At 40.8% G+C, this 21589-nt stretch overlaps 1 protein-coding gene and 1 pseudogene across 2 annotated transcripts in view; one reads left to right on the top strand and one right to left on the bottom strand.

Moving 5' to 3' along the window:
• GBA3 (glucosidase, beta, acid 3) overlaps positions 1 to 21589 on the bottom strand; it is a 243151-nt gene that overhangs the window by 18891 nt on the left and 202671 nt on the right. The window lies entirely within an intron of this gene.
• On the top strand, positions 8267 to 10018 carry LOC102825627 (annotated as a pseudogene).

The raw sequence follows: 21589 nt of genomic DNA, 5'->3' as shown, positions 1-21589 counted from the left end.
TCAATTCTTCTACAGTCTTCCTGATTCATTGTCCAACTTTCACAAGCATATGAGTTGATTGAATAGTGTCTAGTCAATAGTCAGCTGCAGTGTACACTATTTGTTACTGTTATTACTGCTGCTGATATTGTTGTTGTTGTCGCTTCGCTCTCTAAGTCTGTGAGGCTAATGAATGAAACCTGCTTTATTTCTTCCTCCCGTCTGCCTTTAGCTAGCTTTCACAGAGTATAAAGCCACAGTGTTGAGAAACAGAAATCAGTGCATCCAGGGAACTTGTAGCATCTGGGGCAGGGCAGGTGCTTAGTAAGGATGGGGTCATCTGTGGGTCATGAAGGTAATCAGTAAACAAAGAAGCTTAGGGTGAGGCTACCAGAAACAGCATGCTGCTAAAGTTCCACTGGTTCACTCAGTGCAACCAAACAGGGAACAATGATCCTACCTCAGGGGCATGGGATGCAACAACATACATGCTACATTTGTAACATGAACACGCATTGTGCTAGAAATTGGGAATATAATTGTGAATAAATAAGGGTGGATTACCCAGCAAACAAGCTAAGCACAGATTTATTTGTTCCTACTTACTAGTCTGTTCTTACTTACAAATCCGTAGTGAACTGTTGCACATACTGATATAGTGGAAAGCATGTTAAACTGTTTACTACAGATTCCTAAGTAAACAAAAGTTGGAGCCTACTTACCTTCCCTCAAGAGACTGGTGGTGCTGCGGGTTAAGTATTGAACTGTTAACCCTTAAGGTCAGAGGTTTAAATCTACCAGTCAATCAGAACGCTGAGGCTGTCTGCTCCTGTAAAGATTTCCAGTCTCAGAAACCCTAAGCAACACTTGTACTTGTTTCCATGAATAAGAATTAACTAGAGTCCAGTGGACTGTTTGGTTGGGTTTCATTTACCCAGTTTACTAGATACTATGTTCCTATTGGGGTCCTGGTGTGGCACCATAGGATAAGAATTGGATCATAAGGTTAGTTTGAACCACAAGGTCAGCAGTTCAAACCTGCCAGATACTGCTGAGTAGGAGTTGATTTGATTCCAGTGGGTTGAGCTGGGTTTCATTTACCTATTAATTTATGAAATTGAAAGATTGAAGTTGTCAAGGACATCATTCTTCTTGGAGCAACTATCAACACTTGTGGAAGCAGCAGTCAAGAAATCAAACAACATATTGCCTTAGGCAAATCTGCTGCACCAGACCTTTTTAAAGTGTTGAAGAGCAAAGATGTCAGCTTGAGGACTAAGGTGATCCTGACTCAAGCCATGGTACTTTCAATAACCTCTATGCATGCGAAAGCTGGACAGTGAATAAGGAAGACCATAGAAGAATTGCTGCTTTTGATTTATGGTGTTGGAGGAGAATATTGAAAGTGCCATGGGCTGTCAAAAGAACCAGTAGATCTGTTTTAGAAGAAATGCAGTCAGAGTGCTCCTTGGAGGCCAAGATGGCCAAATTTCATCTCTCAAACTTTGGACATATTGTCAGGAGGGACCAGTTGCTCGAGAAGGATATCATGTTTGGTAAGGTTGAGGGTCAGAGAAAAAGAGCAAGAGCCCCAACAAGATGGATTGGCCAAGTGGCAGCATCGATGGACTCAAACGTGGCAACAGTAGTGAGGTTGTCCCAGGATCAGGCAGTGTTTCGTTCTGCTGTGCATAAGGTTGCTATGGGTCAGTGCCAACTCGATGGCACCTAATAACAACAATAATGTTCCTGGTGTTGAACTGTGATTTAATGGCTGTAGGATAAACACTGGACTGCAAGGTTTGAAACACCAGGTCAGTGGTTCAAGCTTACCAGGTGCTCTTTGGAAACCCTACTTGTACAAAAAGAGACAGGGTTGCTATGAGTTAGAACTGACTCAATGGTACTAAGAACAACATGTTTTTGTTGAATTACTGGTGTGGCACCCTAGAATAAGCAATGGACCACAAGGTTAGTTTGAACTGCAAGGTTGGTGGTTCAAACTTGCCAGCTAACCCTCAGAAACCCTATACAGGACCATTATGAGTCGTGACCTTCTGGACGGCACTTAACAACAAGTACAATGTCCCTGTTGGGGACTGTAAATCTGAACAGAGGCTTTTAATTCTGTAAGAAGGTGCTATAGGGTTGAGAGAAAGAGATGTCAGCAATAACTAGAAGCAGAATCTTTGATGTGGAAAAAAAGTGAATTTGTTCACTACAGATTAATAAATACATCTGTGCTTAACTTGCTTATTGGGAATACCAACACTGTGAACAAAATAAACAGCGACAGTTATTATAGTGTTCCCATCTTTATTCAGTTTTCACCCTATGATTATATACTGGGTGGTGGTGGTGATGGTAGTGGTGGAGTCAGTTCTGACTCATAATGACCCTGTACAGGGTTTCCAAGGCTGTAAATCTTTACAGGAGCAGAAAGCCTCATCTTTCTCCCACGGAATGGCTGGTAGTTTCGAACTGCTGACCTTGAGGTTAGCAGCCCAATTTGTAACCACTATGCTACTAGAGCTCCTTTATTCAGTTAATAGTTGAATGCAAATTATTTGCACCACTCAGGGACCTGAACAGTAGATTAGCTAATAATTACTGATCATTTACCACTTCAATAGTTTTCTATGTGTATTAATTATTTAATTATTTACAATGTTGTTGTTGTTGTTAAGTGCCGATTGGTTCCGATTCATAGCGACCCTGTATAGGGTTTCCAAGAAGTGGCTGGTGAGTTTGAACCACCAGCCTTGTGGTTCAAACCAACCTTGGGATCCAGTGCATTATTCTGCAGCATCATACCAGGACTCAAATCTTTACATTAAACCTACAAAATAGATACTATCATCATTCCCATTTTACAGATAAGGGAACTGATGCACCAAGAGGTGAGATAAACTTTGCAAAATTCCTATATCAAACAAATGTCAGAAGGGCATCATATTATATAAAGTAGAAGGTCAGTGAAAATGAGGAAGACCCTCAATTACATGTGGTGACACAGTGACTGCAGCGATGGTCTCCTATACGACACTGACTGTGACCATGGTTCAGGACCAGGCAGAGTTAGTCTGTTGTCCATGGGGACTCTATGAGTCAGAACTGACTTAATGACACCTAAGAACAAGTCACTGGAGAAGGATATCCTGTTTGGTAAGGTGGAGGGTCAGAGAAAAAGAGGAAGACTCCTAATGAGATGAATTGGCCAGGTGGCAACATTGATGGACTCAAGCGTGGCAACAGTAGTGAGGTTGACCCAGGATCGGGCAGTGTTTCATTCAGCTGTGCCGGTGAGTTGGTGCCGACTCGATGGCACCTAACAACAACAAACTTGAAGGGAACAGACCTCCAGGTCACTTTTCCAAGTGGGTTCAAACTACCAATCTTCAGTTGGCTGCTAAGCACTTAACTACTGCACCACCAGAGACTCCTTTCAAGAAGTGTGAGATAACCAGAAAGCACAACAGACGTCCACTACACTGAATAAAGGACAAGATAATTCAATGAAAAAGAATGTTACTGTTGAGTGACGTTGAGTCGGTTATGACTCAAAGCATCCCTGTACAGGGTTTCAAAGGAGCAGCTGGTGGGTTTGAACCACTGACCATGCTGTTAGCAGTCCGGTGCTTATCCTACAGTGCCTCGTAAGGGCTCTTAGAAAAAGAATAGCATGTCTGAATAGCACCGTACCATACTGAAAGAACTTAAAGACAGTTCAACTGGATCATAAATAATAATGGGGAGGTGGTCATAAGGCAGTGGTTATGACATGCAGTTACTTATAAAGATTTTAAGGATTTTGATCTTTATCCCAATAACAACAAAAGCCATTGAAGAATTTTTAAGCAGGGAAGCAACTTTGGCTAATTTGTTTTTTTTAAAGATTACTGTAATAACTGAGCTCTCTTAAAAGCCTGTTCATTAAAAAGAGAGAGAGAGATTACTATAGCCTCTGTGGAGAATAGATTGGAGTGAAGCTAGCTTGGATGCTGACAGAACATTCAGGAGCTGCTGCAGTAACAAGTGAGGGAGAGGATGGGAGGTGGTCTGAGATGGCATAAATGATGATGAAAGGAAGCAGTTAGGTACGGCAGATATTTTTAAAAATTCAGCAATAGTTAACAATTGATTTAGATATGAATGGTAATGAAGATAACAAAGGAAAGCTAGCACAATTGAATGAATAATGTTGTTGATTCCTGAGATACAGAATCCTGGCCACAGTCTGGATTTGAAGGAGTGGTAGGAAAGATGATGCATTGAGCTTTGATTTTGATAAGTTGAAGGTGACTTTTCTGAATTCCAAGTGCAAACTTGAACAGATGGCTGGAGAAAGAGATGACGAGCTCAAAGAAGAGTCTGAGATGAAGATGTAAATTGTGAGTTGTCATGTAGAGATGGTAACTGAAATCATGGCTGCTGAATAGAATTTATGGGGTAAGAAAACAAAACTTTCAGTTAAACTTTGAGACATTTCAACATTTAAAGATAAACTGGAAAGAGAGTCTAAGAAGGAGACTTTATCTATGACTCAATACAACCATGGATGATGCTTCCTGTAGATATAATTTACCAAAGCCAGACAGCTAAATGAATTTGGGAATGAAGCCTAAGACTTACTTAAAACTCGTGATATTTCCATTAGGATAACATGGAAAGATTGCATGTATAAAACACAAAGACACAGGTGGCATGCAAGAGTCAAAGCCACTATGGAAAGTACACTGATGGTACTGTTTAAAATCACGATGTCAGTAGAGATGAGGGGAGTACCTACAACATCAGGCCCCTCAGAGCTAAAACCTGGGACATGTAGTGCAAGGGGAAATCTCATAGGCTTTCCACCCCTCGCATTGTCTCCTTACCTCTCTCCAGGTAAAGCTCAGTATCCAAACCACCTTGAGAGAAACAGCAACATTCAATTTAGAGGCTAGAACTCAGTCCTGGTTTCCTGGAATATGTAATATTTTAAAGGGTAGCATCTACTACTACATGGGTAGGGTCACAACATTACTTGGGTAGGGTCCCCTCTTTCTTGCACCACTTTAGGCAGAATGGTAATGTGGCTCATTCTTCCCTTGGATCACAGTTTGCCAGCACCCATATTTTATTCCTTTTTCTACCTGACAACAGGCCCAGGGTTGCTTTCCTTACTAGGCACAGATCAGAGACAGGATTTCAGGAGGAGATGAGGGGGAAAACAAAGAATATGGAGATCATGGGTATGCCAAGTTCACTGTCTTCCATTTGTTACTCTGATTCCATTCCCCAGGATGTGAACAGGTGTGACTTTCCTACTACTAGAAGGATACCTTCATAAAGTCTAAAATGACTTTAGTTGAAATTTTAAGTTTTCCCCCCTGTTTTCTTTCTTAATCCTAGCTGCCTCTAACATAGGCAAAAAATATATACCATGCAGTTCAAAGTATCTAAAAGAAATTGTTGTTGTTGTTGTTGTCAGGTGCCATCGAGTCGGAACGAAATTAGTGAAGGAAATTTGAGAGCCAAACCGATAATAAAATTTTACTTCATTTACCTTATTTCTGGCTATATTTATCTCCCTAGAGAGGGCACCTCAGTCAATGTAAAAGTTTAATCACAGGTGCTCTGGTCAAATACTCTCTGTTGTTGCTAGTTGTGTTAGAGTGGCTTCAAGTGCTGGCAATCTCATGTCTGACAAAACCAAACGCTGCCCTGTACTGTACCACATTGATGATCTTTGGTCTGTTCTAGTTCATTGTGTGGACACTGTATTTTGAGTGTCTCCCAACCTACAAGGCTCATCTGTCAGCAGTGTAGCAAACACTATTCTGTTATGATCCATAGGTTTCTGATTGGTTCATTTTCAGAAGTATATCACCACGTCTTTCTTCCTAGTCTAAGCCTAGAAGCTCTGCTAAAACCTATTCCCCAAGGGTGATCCTGCCAGTATTTGAAATAACAGTGGCATCGCTTCTACGGTATGACAAACTGACAAATGGGTAATGGCAATTATTATATGAAGACTCCAACATTTTTGGTTTTGGAGTCTGACATCTTTCCAGCTTTGACATCTTTCTTACCCACAAAATCTGCAAGCAATTGACAACCTGATTTCTCTTGCTGGCCTAAATGGCACTTAAAATTTAACATGAATAAAAATTGAACTCTTAATTGACAACTTACCCTTCAAATCTGCTTCCACTCAAGTTTATCTAATCCTACAAATTGGCACCATCACCCACCCAAGTCTTCACACAAAAACCTAGGAGTCATGTCTGGTTTTTGTTTTGTTTTTTCCTTTTTCATATTATATTCCACTGTCCATCTGTTGCCTGTTCTACCTCCATCTGCTTCCTTCTATCCTTCTAACCCACCCCAAACCAACAGCCATCCAGTCTATTCTGACTCACAGCAACACTATAGACCAGACGAGAACTACACCTTTGGGTTTCCAAGACGGTAATTTTTATGAGATCAGTCAGCCTCGTCTTTCTTTGAACTGCTGACCTTGGGTTAGCGACCCAACGCTTGACCTACTATACCTGCACAGCTCCATTCTGTCCTTCGAGACTGCTGAAACAGGCTTTGTACTGGTCCCCCCTGCTGCTACCCTTACACACAATGTACCTGAACTGTGTAAATCTTTTGAGAGTCAGTTCACCTTATGTCTTTCCCCTGACCAGTGGTTCCTGATTTTATTTAAATCATTGTATATCCTTTAAGACATTGCATACATTCCCCTCCTCCATTCACCTCACTCCAGTCACACAAGATTCTTTCAGTTCTTGGAAGCTGCTGAGATCTGGTCCATCCTATAGTCCATCCTATGGTCCATCCGATCTTCCATCATATGGCCCATACTATGGCTGATCCCATGGCTCAATTTATGGGCCATCTTATGGTCTATCCTGTGACCCACCCTATGGGCCCATCCTATGGTCCATCCTATGTCCTCTGCCTAGGTCACTTGTCTTCATTTTGTGGGTTCTGTCTTGACACTCAGGTCTCAGTTCAGATTCACCTCTTTAAGATATTGATCTTTGTCAATACAAATTGCCCATCTCCACAAACCTAGTCTAAGAATACCCATCAAAGAGAGTAGCTGCTTTTGTTGTTAAGTGCCTTCAAGTTGGTTCCAACTCATAACAACACAGTATAGGGTTTCCAAGAAATCGCTGATGGGTGTGAACCACTGACTTTGCAATTAGCAGCTCAGAGCTAATCTTACAGTGCCACACCAGGACTTCAAGAAAAGAGCCCTAAATACCAATGTGGAGTCACAGATGCCTATACTTGGAGTCCTGGGAACAGAACATGAGAACACTGAATGGTTTAAAATTTAAAAAGGTGTGTGACAAGGTTGTATTCTTTCACCATACTTATTCAACCTGTATGCTGAGCAAATAATATGAGAAGTTGAGTTCTATGAAGAAAAACGTGGCATCAGGATTGGAGGAAGACTCATTAACAACCTGCAATATGCAGATGATACAACCTTTCTTGCTGAAAGTGAAGAGGACTTAAAACATTTACTGATGAAGATCCAAGAGCACAGCCTTCGGTATGGATTACATCTCAATGTAAAGAAAACAAAAATCTTCACCACTGGACCAATAAACAACATTCTTATCAACAGAGAAAATATTGAAGTTGTCAAGGACTTCATTCATCTTGGATCAACCATCAATACTCATGGAAGCAGCAGTCAAGAGATCAAACGACATATTTGCGTTAGGCAAATCTGCTGCAAAAGACCTTTTTAATGTGTTGAAGAGCAAAGATGTCAGCTTCACGACTAAGGTGCACCTGACCCAAGCCATGGTATTTTCCATAACCTCATATGCATGCGAAAGCTGGACAGTGAATAAGGAAGACAGTAGAAGAACTGATGCTTTTGAGTTATGGTGTTGGAGGAGAATATTGAAGCTGCCAAAAGAACAAATAGATTCATTTTGTAAGAAGTGTAGCCAGAGTGCTCCTTGGAGGCCAAGATGGCCAAACTTCGGCTCTCATACTTCAAACATATTGTCAGGACGAACCAGTCGCTAGAGAAGGATATCATGTTTGGTAAGGTGGAGAGTCAGAGAAAAAGAGGAAGACTCCCAACGAGATGGATTAGCCAAGTGGCAGCATGGATGGACTCAAGTGTGGCAACAGTAGTGAGGTTAACCCAGGATTGGGCAGTGTTTTGTTCTGCTGTGTGTAGAGTCGCTATGGGTTAGTACAAGCTCGATGTCACTTAACAACAACAACAGCAATACATGACTAGGCTCTGGGTTCTATGGCAGGCACAATGAGTGAACAAGCAGTCGTAAAGTCAATGTAGAGGCTAAAAACAAAACAATTAAAAAGCATTGCTTCACTTCTAAACTGACTTGCTGTTGTTTTTGTTTAGTCATTGAGTTGGTTCCAACCCATAGTGACCCTGTATAGGGTTTTCTAGGAGCAGCTGCTAAGCTTGAACAGCCGACCTTGCAGTTCAAACAACTTTGCAGTCTGGTGCATTAACCCACAGCATCACACTCGGATTCCAAACTGACTTGAGGCTTTAGAATTGTAATTTGTTGAACTGTGTCCTAAATAAATGGGCTAATCTTTACACTTCCTTTATAACTTCTTTCTTTCATTCCTTCTTTAGATCTACAAATACTTCACTGATCGTTTACCCTATGTAAGCTATTGTTTTAAGTAGAGTGACTTCCATACAGGGGAAAAGCATATTCTGGCATTAACTCTTCCCTCATGCTTTGAGCAGTTGACTAGAGTAACATACTTAGGAAATGTAGCTCATTGTTTGTTCGTCATCTGTCTTCTACTCTAGACTCTAAGCTTCATGAAGGTGGGAGGCATACAGATCTTGTATTCCCATTCAGCACCGTAAATAATAGCATGGATAGAAGCGTAATGAATATTGGTTAAATGAACAAAATTGCTGTTGTTAAGTGCCATCAAGTTGGTTCTAACTCATAGGGACCCTGTATAGGGTTTCCAAAGAGTGGCTGGTGAGTTTGAACTACCAACCTTGCGGTTCAAACCGATCTTGCAGTCCAGCACATTAACCTGCATCACCCCACCAGGACTCCGCTATGACAATATTCAACTCCACATTCACTTTTTCCAAATAGAAAGACATCTTGGTTTCCATGCTCTCCAATCTGATCAACTCACTGTCCATTTAGTATACTTTTGTTGGTAAGTACAATCGAGTCAGTTCTAACTCATAGCAACTGTGTATAGGATTTCTAAGGAGCCACACCAGGATTTTTAGTGATCATGTGATTTCATTTATTCATGACTCCAAAATCAACTCCTTTCTCAGTTATTGGGATCACTAAGCACCCTGGTGACAAAGTGGGTCACAAGTTGCGCTGCAAATCCGAAGGTCCGCAGTCGAATTTACCAGCGGCTCCACAGGAAAGAGAGGAGGCATTCTGCTCCCACACATATTTATAGCCTCAGAAACCCTACAATGTCGCAATGATTCAGAGCCGACTCTATAGCACTTTAACAACTTACACATACTATGTATACTACAATATGTTGAATACATTATATTAAATGCTCCTTAAAGAGCAATTCTCTGGAGCTGCGGTACTGCGATCTGCAAGGATCTAACACACCAGCGCAGAAAAGCTGATCCAAAGTCAAGACGGCTGTCTTTTTAAAGGCGTATGGGTCCGTGATGCTGGTGCTGCTAGCTTCATAAGGGGAGCTCATCTAGCCATCAGTGTCACCAAGGTCCACAAGAAGTACAAGATGAAGTATCCTAACAGGTATAGCATGGACCACATCGAGCGAGCCCACCAGAACGCATTGAAAGTGTATCCTCCCTTCTTATTTCTCCTAGCTGTTGGGCTTGGCTTGGACTGTTGGATGAGTTCTTTATGCTTATGACTATTACACAGGAGAACGCAGCAAGCAGAATCGAAGAGCCCTGTGACCTGTCACCCTCATTGGCTTAATGGGCACAACTGTGTGCTCTGCTTTCCAGCATCTCGGTTGGGTTAAAACTGGCTTGGGCAGTGGATCCAAATGCTGCCATTAAAGAATTATAGGGGTGCAAAATTCTTGTCTATTTTGAATGACTTACCTTAATTTCCAGTTATGTATTTTTTCTAAATATAATAAAACCTATCTAGCATCAGCTTCATACCAAAAAAAAAAAAAACAGCAATTCTCTGAAAAGTCAACACCACCTTCAAAGAGAGAGAAAACATGTATTATCATTATCCTTACCACACTACGATCAAAAAAAAAAAAAAAAATTCCTACAGTCAAGAAACAGACAAAAGAGAGTAATAGAGTTGAGAAGAAAAACAATGGCATCTCTTTAAAATGCTACCATGTGAGCTTCATATTGCTGTCACTGAGGTCAAGCACTGGTGGGCACCCCTCACTCCGGCTGCCTGTCCTGGCCTCGTACACAAGCCTCACTAGTTTGCTCTTTAAGGACAAGGAAGGACATTACTTGGCTCTGTGGCCACAAGCTGTTCAGGGAAGAGACTTTGCTCAGCACATTTCAGCTCCTGAGCAAGGCTGAACTTGTTTCAGGGACCCACATAAAATAAATAATCATGCAAAAGCAGATTTCGCTCTGATAGGGCTCTGACAGCTGCTTCGAGAGGTGGGTCCTTGCAAGTCTATCTTTCAACAATAACTGACCCAAAGATCCCAGAATGCTCCAGACAGGACCATATGGCCTGGAATGAAAACATATTTCAAACTCTGTTTATTATGCATATCTTTCAAGGGTTCACTACCCTGTGATGAAACATTGCACCTGCAAGGCTTTAATAAGCTTCCCAAGCAAGTACAATTATAAAATTGCAGGCACCTGAAGAATTTGTCTTTTTTTATACTTAGCCATGTGCTGGCCCACCAATGACTGGTCTCATTCGTTTTAATTATTTGGGTTTGCACATCTTTGTAAGCTGTGGTGAATACTTATTCAAAAAATAAAACTTAGAGACCTCAGAAAGAGAGTCATGAAACCTCTCTCCTCCTAAACTTTGGGGATGCCACATCATCATATACAGAATTCTCCAGTCCATCCTAAAAGAAAAGAAGGAGATCAATCAAGAAGTTCTGCAAAGGGAGGAAAGCCTTGGAAATGAATTGATTCATCAGCAATAGCAGTGACAGAAAAGTAGGGCGAGGTTGTTTCTGAATAGTCTTCCTTCACAAGTGAGCCTTATGACCCTACATCTGGTCCCAACACCATTTCTTCATTATTCATGTGATAAATATCATTGGAGCAGCTATTATGTGCCACATTTGAGGCTAGCTGTGACCATTCCAAAAATATAGCACATAGTTTCTGCCTTCAGAATTTGATAGTCTAGTAGAGCAAACAGACCCCAAAAAAACTGTTTTGAAACTGCAGCGTGATGAGGACTATAGAAGACATGCAAGGACCAACCAAGGCTATGACTAGCTCTCTGTGTATATTCAGGGACAGCTTTCCAGAGAAGCAGATATTTGAACCCAAACTTGAAAGATAGACAAGAGGTTACTGAATGTTCATAAATGGGAAGCTAGAAGCCATATTAGGGTCGGAAGTGTGTTCAGGTGTTAATTTCAGTGGCCTCACTCAAGGCCAAGGGCAATGCAGTGCAGTTGGGAAATATAGGAGTCAGAATTTGAAGCACTGAGTCCTACTCCCATCTCTGCCCCTAACTTAGGCATGAATAAGACACAAGTGTCTGAGATTTATTATATGATGTGTGGTCTTTACAGATCCACTGACACTAGATGCTCTCTAAGGTTCTTCAAAAACTAAGGGTCTACATGAAATCGGGGCCCTTTTCCCTGCACACCCATAAACAGTGCACAGTGGTACATCTTCAGATTTTAGGAATGGATTTTATATAACACGGTTCATCTTATTCATTATGCAGAATGAGAGTGTGATAAGTCTTGCCTGCGAAGATCTGTCTTATTCCTCTTGAATGCATGATCCAACATCAAAAGAGTCTTTAGATTGTACCATGGATAAATTGTATCTTGGCTTTCTAAATGAAGAATGGAGGACCAAGAATGGTAAATGAAATAAATATTTCAACTATGGAATTAATTAGTAAAACAGGATGACATATAAAAGAAGTAACAGCTTTAATTCTTAAAGACACTAATGATGCCATGAGTAATATGCAACAAGACAAGCTTCTTTGACTAGGAATTGTACTTTGACAAGTGCATCGAGAGTGAAAAAGAAATGAGTATAGAAAAAATATCTTACTACATATGCAATCAGAAAGTGTCTCTAGGGTATTTTTTATCTCCAGCCTTTCAATAATTGTTCATAAGCTTGTAACTCAGTGTGACAGTTAAGGCTTTGTGTCAACTTGACTGGACTAGGATTCTCAGCAATTTGACAGTTGAAATGTAGTTTATCCCCCATGATGAGATCTAATAGAATGCCATCAATTCTGTGATGAGAGCTGCTATGAGCAGCCAATCAATTGAAAGGAATTTTCCTTGGGGGTGTGACCTGCTTCCAATATATTGGATACCCAGGTAAAACTTGCTCTCTGATGAGTCTAGATCCTGTATCTGGTTCCTCATCCAGAGTTGAGCCAGTAACCTGCTTTAGTGCATGCCATCGTACCTGCTGATCTTGGTTCATCTGCCCCCTCTACAACTGTGTGGATTGGCACAGTGGCAGAATCAATGGGATCAAATATAGCAACAGTTGTGAGGTTGGCCCAGGACCAGGCAATGTTTCATTCTGTTGTGCATAGGGTCGTTATGAGTCAGTATTGACTCGATGGGGCCTAACAACAACAACACAACTGTGTGAGCCATGTCCATGGTTTAAACTTTTCTTTATCTATGCATATATGAACCACTAATTTTGCTTCCCTAGAAAACCCAGCCTAAGGCATCAGGAAACTATCCTTTAAGTCTTTGAGAGTCAAAAAGTGTAACAGAAGATTACCAAGGATAGCACCTGACACTGCCCTTGAATATAGAAACAAATACAGGTATTGTTTGTTGTCTCTTTTGTTGTTGTTAAGTGTCAAATCAGTTTAGACTCATAACGACCCTGTTTAGGGTTACTGAGGAGCAGCTGGTGAGTTTGAACTGCTGACCTTGCAACTGAAACTGACCTTGTTGTCCAGTGCTTATCCTACAGCATCAGACCAGGTCTCTGGGTAGCACAAATACTAGCCAAAAGATTGATGGTTCAAGCCCACCCAATAATACTGTGGAAGAAAAGGCCTGGAGATCTGTTTACATAAAGATTACAGTCAGGAGAATTCTATGGAGCATTTGTACTCTGTAATACAGGGCATCGCCATGAGATAGAATCAACTTGATAGCAACAATGATATTGTTTATTGTTAAAATCATGTTTGAATGATATATATTTTCTTCACAACAGCCTTTAAAGAATGGTATTTTATGTCCAATGAATGGACAAAAATTGAGGTTCAGAGGAAGTAAATTTACTCAAGGTGACCAAGAAAACTGGAGACAGAGAAGTAATTTAAATTCTTCTCGAAAGTCTATGTTCTGTCCAAGACCCCATCTCATCCTTCTCCTAATTACCCTTCTAATAGTAGGTAGAGAACAACCCTTGTTTCTTCCATTTATTTATGCTTTAAAAGACTGTTGATCACAGGTGGCCAGAGCAGATAAGGTGTCGCTAGAAGTTTTGACAAGTGTCTTACATTGAACATGTGGTGGATGGTGGCATGTACAACCAGTGTTTCTTTTCATTTCACCTCACTGTCTCTCTTAAAGTAGGTATGCTTTTCTGATTTTGAATATCATTAACAAGACAGACATATTTACAAGAAGAATCAGAAGATGGAAAAGAGTAGAGACTGCATATGGAAATTGAAAATAGTATATGTTGTGGTGAATTGCAGAGCAAACTAGCAAATGATAGGAGAATGGAATCTATGGAATTTTTATTTTCTCTGATTCTTGCCAGACCTCCCCAAGTCTTTGAATTCCATTATTTTCTTTAATAAATATTGGCTTTATTTGGAGTTTAATATATCCATTCTTTTATAAACTACTTCACTGGGGTCAAGAAAACCACCTACAGACCACCTCTCTCATTTACCTTTCACTGACCACCCTCAAGAGAAACTTTACTGACCAAAAGGAGAGTTAATTTTCTCCCATTTTGAAATTAATAAGATAGCAGAAATTCACATTTATTATGTGTTTGCTGAGCATTATTTGTTTCCAAGCACTACTTTAAGATTTTCTTAGGCCTATCCCATTTGCTCTTTTCAATAATCATATGAGGCAGATAACATCCCAGTGTGGTGTTGTAGGATAAGCACTGAACTGCTAACCAAAAGGTCAGTGGTTCAAATCCACCAGTTACTCCCCAGAAACACTATACTAGGTTCCTATGAGTCCTAACTGACTTGAAAACACTTCATAACAAGAAGGGGCAGATACTGTAATTAGTCACAATTTACAGGATAAGAAGAGCAAGGCACAGGGAGACTTGAAATATTCCCAAGGTCATGCACTTGGTTATATATCACAAGTATGGACTGTTTTGCAAGCTTCTTGCAGAGCTGAATGAGTTAGCAATTTGAGGATGCTTGAAGAGTTATCAACATGAAGGAAGGCAAGATTCATAATTTATTTTCATGAAGAAGAATATTTATTCATCCATTTAATCAACATGTATGGCTCATGTTCCAAGTCATAGGAAATACAGAAACAAGCTCAATTAGATACCAATCTCAAGGGTTCCACTGTCTTATAAGGAAGAGAAATTCAGAAGAGAGTAGCTAAGGAGATAAAGTAATCAGGGCAAATGCTGAGTGACATAGGAATATGGAGGAAGAACTTCGAACTCAGTAAGGGTATTGGGAAACAGGCATCAGTGTATGCTTCTTGAGAGTAGGTGATGCTAGAGTAATCTTGAAGGACAGGTAGAAAATGAGTCAGAATGAAGAGGTCAGAAAAGGCAAAAAGAGACCAGAATCTATTCTGGAAACCATATCTAATTTGGCATAGCATAAGGCATCAATAAAGACAACAGGACAAGAGTGACCCTAGGAAAGTGTATAAAAAATCATGTCGTGGAAGGCCTTGCTTGCCATGCTAAGAAATTGGAATTTTATGCTGCAAGAAATGAGAAACCACTAGAGAATGAGAAAATTAAATTTACATTTTAGAACACTCTTTCAGTAGATAAGAGAATGAAGGCTAGAAGGCCACTGAAGTTTTATATTAAAGATGACTTTAGTTCAAGAAGGAAAGGCTAGAAACTAGTGATATTTTAAAAATATAATAAAATCTTAAGGACTAACTAATTGGACTCCTGGAGTCCTGGTGTGGAGCTATAGGATAAGCACTAGACTACTAACCAAAAGGTCAATGGTTCAAACCACCAATCACTCCTCAGCAACCAAATACAGGATTTCTGTGAGTCATCATCAACAATGACAACAATTGGACTCCTGGTACGGTGTTGTGGGGTAAGCATTGGACTGCAAACTGCAAGGTTAGCTGTTCAAACTCACCAACCACTTTTTGAAAACCCTATAAAGTGTTGCTATTAATAGGAAATGACTCAACAGCACTTATCAATAGTAACAACAATTGAGTAGAACAGTTTTAAGATGAGTCCCAAGTTTCTGGCCTTATCCATCGAGTTAATAAAGGAAGAAAATTCAATAGAAAATTCAAATTAATGATGATAATTACATAAAACTTTAAGGTGTACCAATGAAATTGACAGATACTGTTTCATTGTTCCTCTATGAGATTGGAACAAATTCCATCTCATAGAGGAAGAATAAAATAGTATCTGAGATTAAATGACATCCAAGCTTTCAAAATCAATAGAAAAAATAACCAGAACTTCAACCCTGTCCAAGTCCCATTTATTTTCCACCAGGGAGCTCTGGTGGCATAGTGGGTTACCCATTGAACTTCTTCTACCCATAGGGTCAGCTGTTCAAATCCACCAGCATCTCAGTGGGAGAAAGATGAGTCTTTCTGCTTCCAAAAGGATTTACAACCTCAGAAACTGACTCAATAGCACAAAATCACCACCATCACCACATAATCTTATACAAAAATGATAGTACCAAATAGTAATAATGATAGCTAAAGTGTTAGTTACTCAACCATTCTTCTCAGTACTTTATAAACTCATGTAACTCTTAAAACAATCCTTGGTTTTAATCTTCAGTGTCCTTGACTGGATTATATCCTAAAATACAAGTGTTTAATTCCAATAATCCTATTTGGAGATAGGACTTTCCTTTTGTTATGTAAATGAGGCAATGCCTTTATAAGGTGGATTCTAAACCTAATCACTTCTGAATTATAAAAAGAGCAGATTAGACATAGAGAGACACAGGCACATCCACAGGGGAAGAGAGATACTATACAAGGATTGTCTGCAAGCCCAGAAACCAAAAAATGCTCAGGACCACCAACAAAAAGAAATTGACACAGCTGAGAGCCTGATTTGGACTTTCAGTCTCCATACTGTGAAAAATTAAATTTCTGTTCTCTAAACCCACCCACTGATGGTATTCCTGTCATATTGTCAGGAGGGACCAGTCCCTGGAGAAGGATATCATGTTTGGTAAGGTGGAGGGTCAGAGAAAAAGAGAAAGACCCCCAACGAGATGAATTGGCCAAGTGGCAGCATCGATGGACTCAAACATGGCAACAGTAGTGAGGTTGGCCCAGGATCGGGCAGTGTTTCATTCTGCTGTGCATAATGTCGCTATGGGTCAGTACTGACTCGATGGTACCTAACATCAACAACAAACCCACCCACTGATGGTATTTCCGTTATAATAACACTAGGTAACTAAGACACCCTAATCCAAACCAACCCAATTCTATTCAAGTCAATTCTAACTCATTGTGACCCCATACACGCTGAGTAGAACTGTCCTCCGTAGGATTGTCCAGGCTGTGGCTTTTAGGAAACAGATTTTCTGGCCTTTTGTTCAAGGTACCACTGAGTGCGTTTGACTCACCAACCTGTCAGTTAGTAATTGAGTGCTTAACTAACAGCACCACCAAGGGGCTACTGTAACTATGATCAAACCCACCGCCATCAAGTGAATTCTGACACACAGTAACCCTGTATAAGGTTTCCAGAACTGGAAATCTTTATGTGAACAAAAAGAGTCATCTTTGAAGCACTGACTTTGTGGTTAGCAGTCCAACACCTAGGCCACCTGTGGCCAGGCCTCCTTGGTAACTGAGCCAGGCATTTAACAGCTGAAGCAAGTGGGACCAGAGACACGGCTAGCTTAGAGAGTATAAACTCACTCTTATTGTTGTTGTTGTTGTCATGTGCCATCGAGTCGGAACCAACTCATAGCCACCCCATGCACAGCAGAACGAAACAATGTCCGATCCTGGGCCAACCTCACTACCGCTGCCACACTTGAGTCCATCAATGATGCCACCTGGCCAATCCATCTCATTAGGGGTCTTCCTCTTTTTCTCTGACACTCCACCTTACCCAGCACGACATCCTTCTCCAGCGACTGTTTCCTCCGGACAATATGTCCAAAGTAGGAGAGATGAAGCTTAGCCATCTTGGCCTCCAAGGAGCACTCTGGCTGCACTTCTTCCAAAACAGATCTATTGGTTCTTTTGGCAGTCCATGGCACTTTCAGTATTCTCCTCCAACACCACAATTCAAAGTTGTTGTTAAGTGCCATCAATTCCATTTTCAAATTATAGTGACCCCATGTGACAGAGTAGAACTGCCCCACTGAGTTTACTTGGCTGTGATCTTTATAAAAGAGAATCAGCAGGTGTTTCTCCCACAAAGCTGCTGTGTAGGTTTGAACCATTAACCTTTTGGCTATCAGCAAAATGCTTAACCATTATGTCATTGCTGCTGCTGCTGTGAAGTGCAGTCGAGTCGGTTCCGACCCATAGCGACCCTGTATAGGGTTTCCGAGGAGCAGCTGGTGAGCTTGAACAGCCGACTTTGCAGTTCAAACAGCTTTCAGTCTGGTGCATTAACCAACAGCACCACATCAGGACTCTCCTTCAACACTCTTGTTGTTGTTGTTGTTGTTGTTGTTACATGCCTTGAGTCAGATCTGACTCATAGCAACCCTGCATAGGGTTTCTGAGGAGCGGCTGGTGAATTTGAACCTCCAACTTTATGGTTAGCAGTTCAGTGCTTATCCTACAGCACTATACCAAGACCCTTACACATTGCCACTTTCCCTGTGGAGAAGATCTAAGGCTTGGGAAACCAGACCACACAGAGGTAAGTCTCAATAACCCACCTTTGAACTAGATTTCAGAGTCTTTGGTTCATGTTGATGTTGGTTTGTGCCATCGTGTCAGTTCTGACTCGAAGTGATCCTGTTAGGCAGAGTAGAATTTTCAGACTGAGGATTTTTTTAGACTGAAATCATTAAGGGAGCAGATCACCAGGTCTTTCCTCCTGTCAAGCAGCTGGTGGGTTCAATAATTTAACTTACCATTAGTAGTCAAGTGCTTTAACCATTGCACAACTCAGGCTCCTTGGATTCTATATTGTTGTTAAGTGCCATCGAGTTAATTCTGACTCAGAGCAACCCTATATAGGGTTTCCAAGGAACAGTTGGTGGGTTTAAACCCTCATCCTTGTGGTTCAAAACAACCTTGTGTCCAGTGCTTATCCTACAGTATCACAAGAGGACTCCTATGGACTAGGTAAAAATCCAGACACAAACCTCATTGGTATAATCCCTACATGAAAGGAAAGAACTATTCTCTCCTATGCACCTGAATCCATGCTCATACTGGAGAACATCTAGGGCCTCCTTGCAGAGTTCTACATGGTGCCTTCTGAAAGCTAGAGCCAGGCTCTGCTGGTCAAGTTTGAGTTTTCAGTAGGAAGTAACTCTCTAGCAGCATTAGTGGGCAGGGCAGGCTATCTCAGAGCGGGATAAACAATGGCAGGCTTGATTGTCCAATGTGCCAGGCTGTGGAACTAGTCCTCTGGAGGACAGTACTTACCCCAAGCCCATTAGCCAATTACTCAAAACCTCTTTAGTAAATTAGCTCTTTCTGTGTACTAATTGAAGCCCTGTAAAAGTAAGCTTGCTGTATGTGAGCAGCTAGCTCTCTGTGGCCAGATTTCTCTTGCTGGTAAACTACTGGATCGGTCAGACTGGAGAGGCAGGATAGTGTAGAGGTGCAGACTACAAGCTCAAAGCCTGAGCTCTTTGGATTCAAATCCCAGTTCTACTACTTACCAGCTGTGTGGCGTCAGTTAGTCTGATCTCAGTGTTGATATTTATGAAAGAGGTATAATATGACTTATTTCACAGGATTTTTCTGGGTCTCAAATGAGTTAATACACTCAGAATTGTGCCTGTCACATAGAAACCATTCAATAAACATTTGTTGTTGTTGTTGTTGTTGTTGTTGTTGTTGTTCTTGTTAGGTGCCATCTAGTCGGCACCGACTCATAGTGACGTTATGTACAGCAGAACGAAACACTGCCTGATCCTGGGACAACCTCACTACTGTTACCCCACTTGAGTCCATTGATGCTGCCACTTGGCCAATCCATCTCACTGGGGGTCTTTCTCTTTTCCTCCAGTGATATCAAACATGATATCCTTCTCCAGTGATATCATTCACTGTCTTTATTTATTTATGGGGAACAACTCACGTAATTCTAATGAATGTGACATTTTGAAAACAAGCATGGGTGGAGTAAAGTTACTTCAATTGGATAAAGTTGTTTCTTTTTCTTGGATATTAAGTGTTAAACCACACTGATTTTTTACCAGATTTCCTCTTAGATACAAATCATTTATCTGAGTTTTTGCAGCTAAGAAATGGTATCTAACCCTCTTATGCAATAAATGAATATGTTTCTTCAGTTGATCATCTTCAGAATTTTCCTGGGAGAGCACAAGGAGACTGAACTCTCTGAGGGCAGGAACTGTATCCAACCCAACTTCAGCACCAAGTACATAACATAAATAGAATCCTGGTCTGGATAAGTACTGGACTGCTATCCATAAGGTCAGCAGTTTGAACCCACCAGTTGCCCCTTGGGCACCCTATGAGGATCACTATGACTTGGAACCTATTTGACAACACTTGACAACAACAGCAACACATAAATAGAGCCCTTGTGGGACAATGATCAAATGCTCACCTGCTAACTACCTTGGTTCAAACCTACCAAGCACTCCACAGGACGAAGATGTGGTAGTCTGCTTCCAGAAAGATTGCAGCTTTGGAAACCCTATGGAGCAGTTCTCCTCTGTGCTATCAGGGTACTATGTGTTGGAAATGATTCAACACCAGAAGGCACATCACATAAAGTACAATTGATACTCAATGACTATCATTTAAACAAGAGTCTTACAATGAATTCATGGATGGATGAATGGATAGAAAGAACAGATTCCAAAATGCTTTCACTCTCAACAGTAAAATGAAACTGTAGAAAATATTTATTAGTATCATCAAGTTGAGAACTGGACTTACTTCATTTCCTGGGAGGGAAATAAGAAAGGTTTTTGAGGTTTTACAGGCAAGACAATTTTGCTAGGAAGTGACTGAGCAGCTTCAAGATGACATCTGCCATCTTATGAATGGAGACTTCAGGAAAAGAGAGTTCGACATGGAGTCTTGATGTGTCACTGTAGGATAAGCACTGGACTGTTAACCACAAGATGGGTGGTGCAAACCCACCAATTGCTCCTTGGAAATCCTATGTAAGGTCACTTTGAGTAGGAACCAACTCTATGGCACTTAACAATCACATCAACAGTTCAACATACATGGTCATTTGCATTAATAACCTAGGTAGTGCAAAAGGTTAATGTACTGAGCTATTGGCCTACAGGTTGGCAGTTCAAATCCCCCCAGGGGCTCCTAAGAAAAAGGTCTAGCAATAGATTCCAAAAATATCAGTCATTGAAAGCCCTATGGAGCACAGTTCTGCTCTGATACACCCAAGGTCATCCGAACTGATTCAACAGCAACTCATTTTGTATGTCAAAAAGAAGACCTCCATGCTAGAGCAAAGCTTGATTTTATTACATAAGAAACCCATAGTATCCTCATTCCTTTGACAAGAATTTATGTGGATATGGTAATCACATTCGGGTTCTGGAAAAGGGTTTTGTTTATGAAGGACACTTTTTGGCATTATCTTGTTGTTCTTATGTGCCGTCAAGTTGGTTCTGACTCATAGCAACCCTGTATAGGGTTTCTGAGGCAATACATCTTTCTCCCACAGAATGACTGGTAGGTTTGAACCGACTATCTTGTGGGTTAGCTGTTCAGTACTTATCCTACCTTCATTTTATTTTCTAGTCACCTTCTGCACGCCAGTTTCCACTCTCTTGTTTATGCTGCTAGATCATATGGTAAGAAATAGAATGAATTTCCTTGAGAAAAACTAAGTGTGAAATGTTTGTCAGGTCCCTACCATTACCTCAAGCTTAAGATTATGTAGGAAATAGATGATGAGAACCAGCCTACTCCTTTCTGAAATGTGGAAACCAAAAAAAAAAAAAAAAAAAAGCTAATATTATATAACTTCATAGAATCTGTAGTCCACCTCACATAGCCAGAGCAAACAGTTAAACATAGACATGTTAACATCACTTTTATTTGCCTAATGGCTCTA

This window comes from Chrysochloris asiatica, unplaced genomic scaffold, assembly GCF_000296735.1.
Source record: "Chrysochloris asiatica unplaced genomic scaffold, ChrAsi1.0 scaffold00089, whole genome shotgun sequence".
Taxonomy (NCBI): Eukaryota; Metazoa; Chordata; class Mammalia; order Afrosoricida; family Chrysochloridae; genus Chrysochloris; species Chrysochloris asiatica.
Note: the sequence above shows the minus strand (reverse complement) of the source record. Positions and strands in the feature narration are given on the sequence as shown.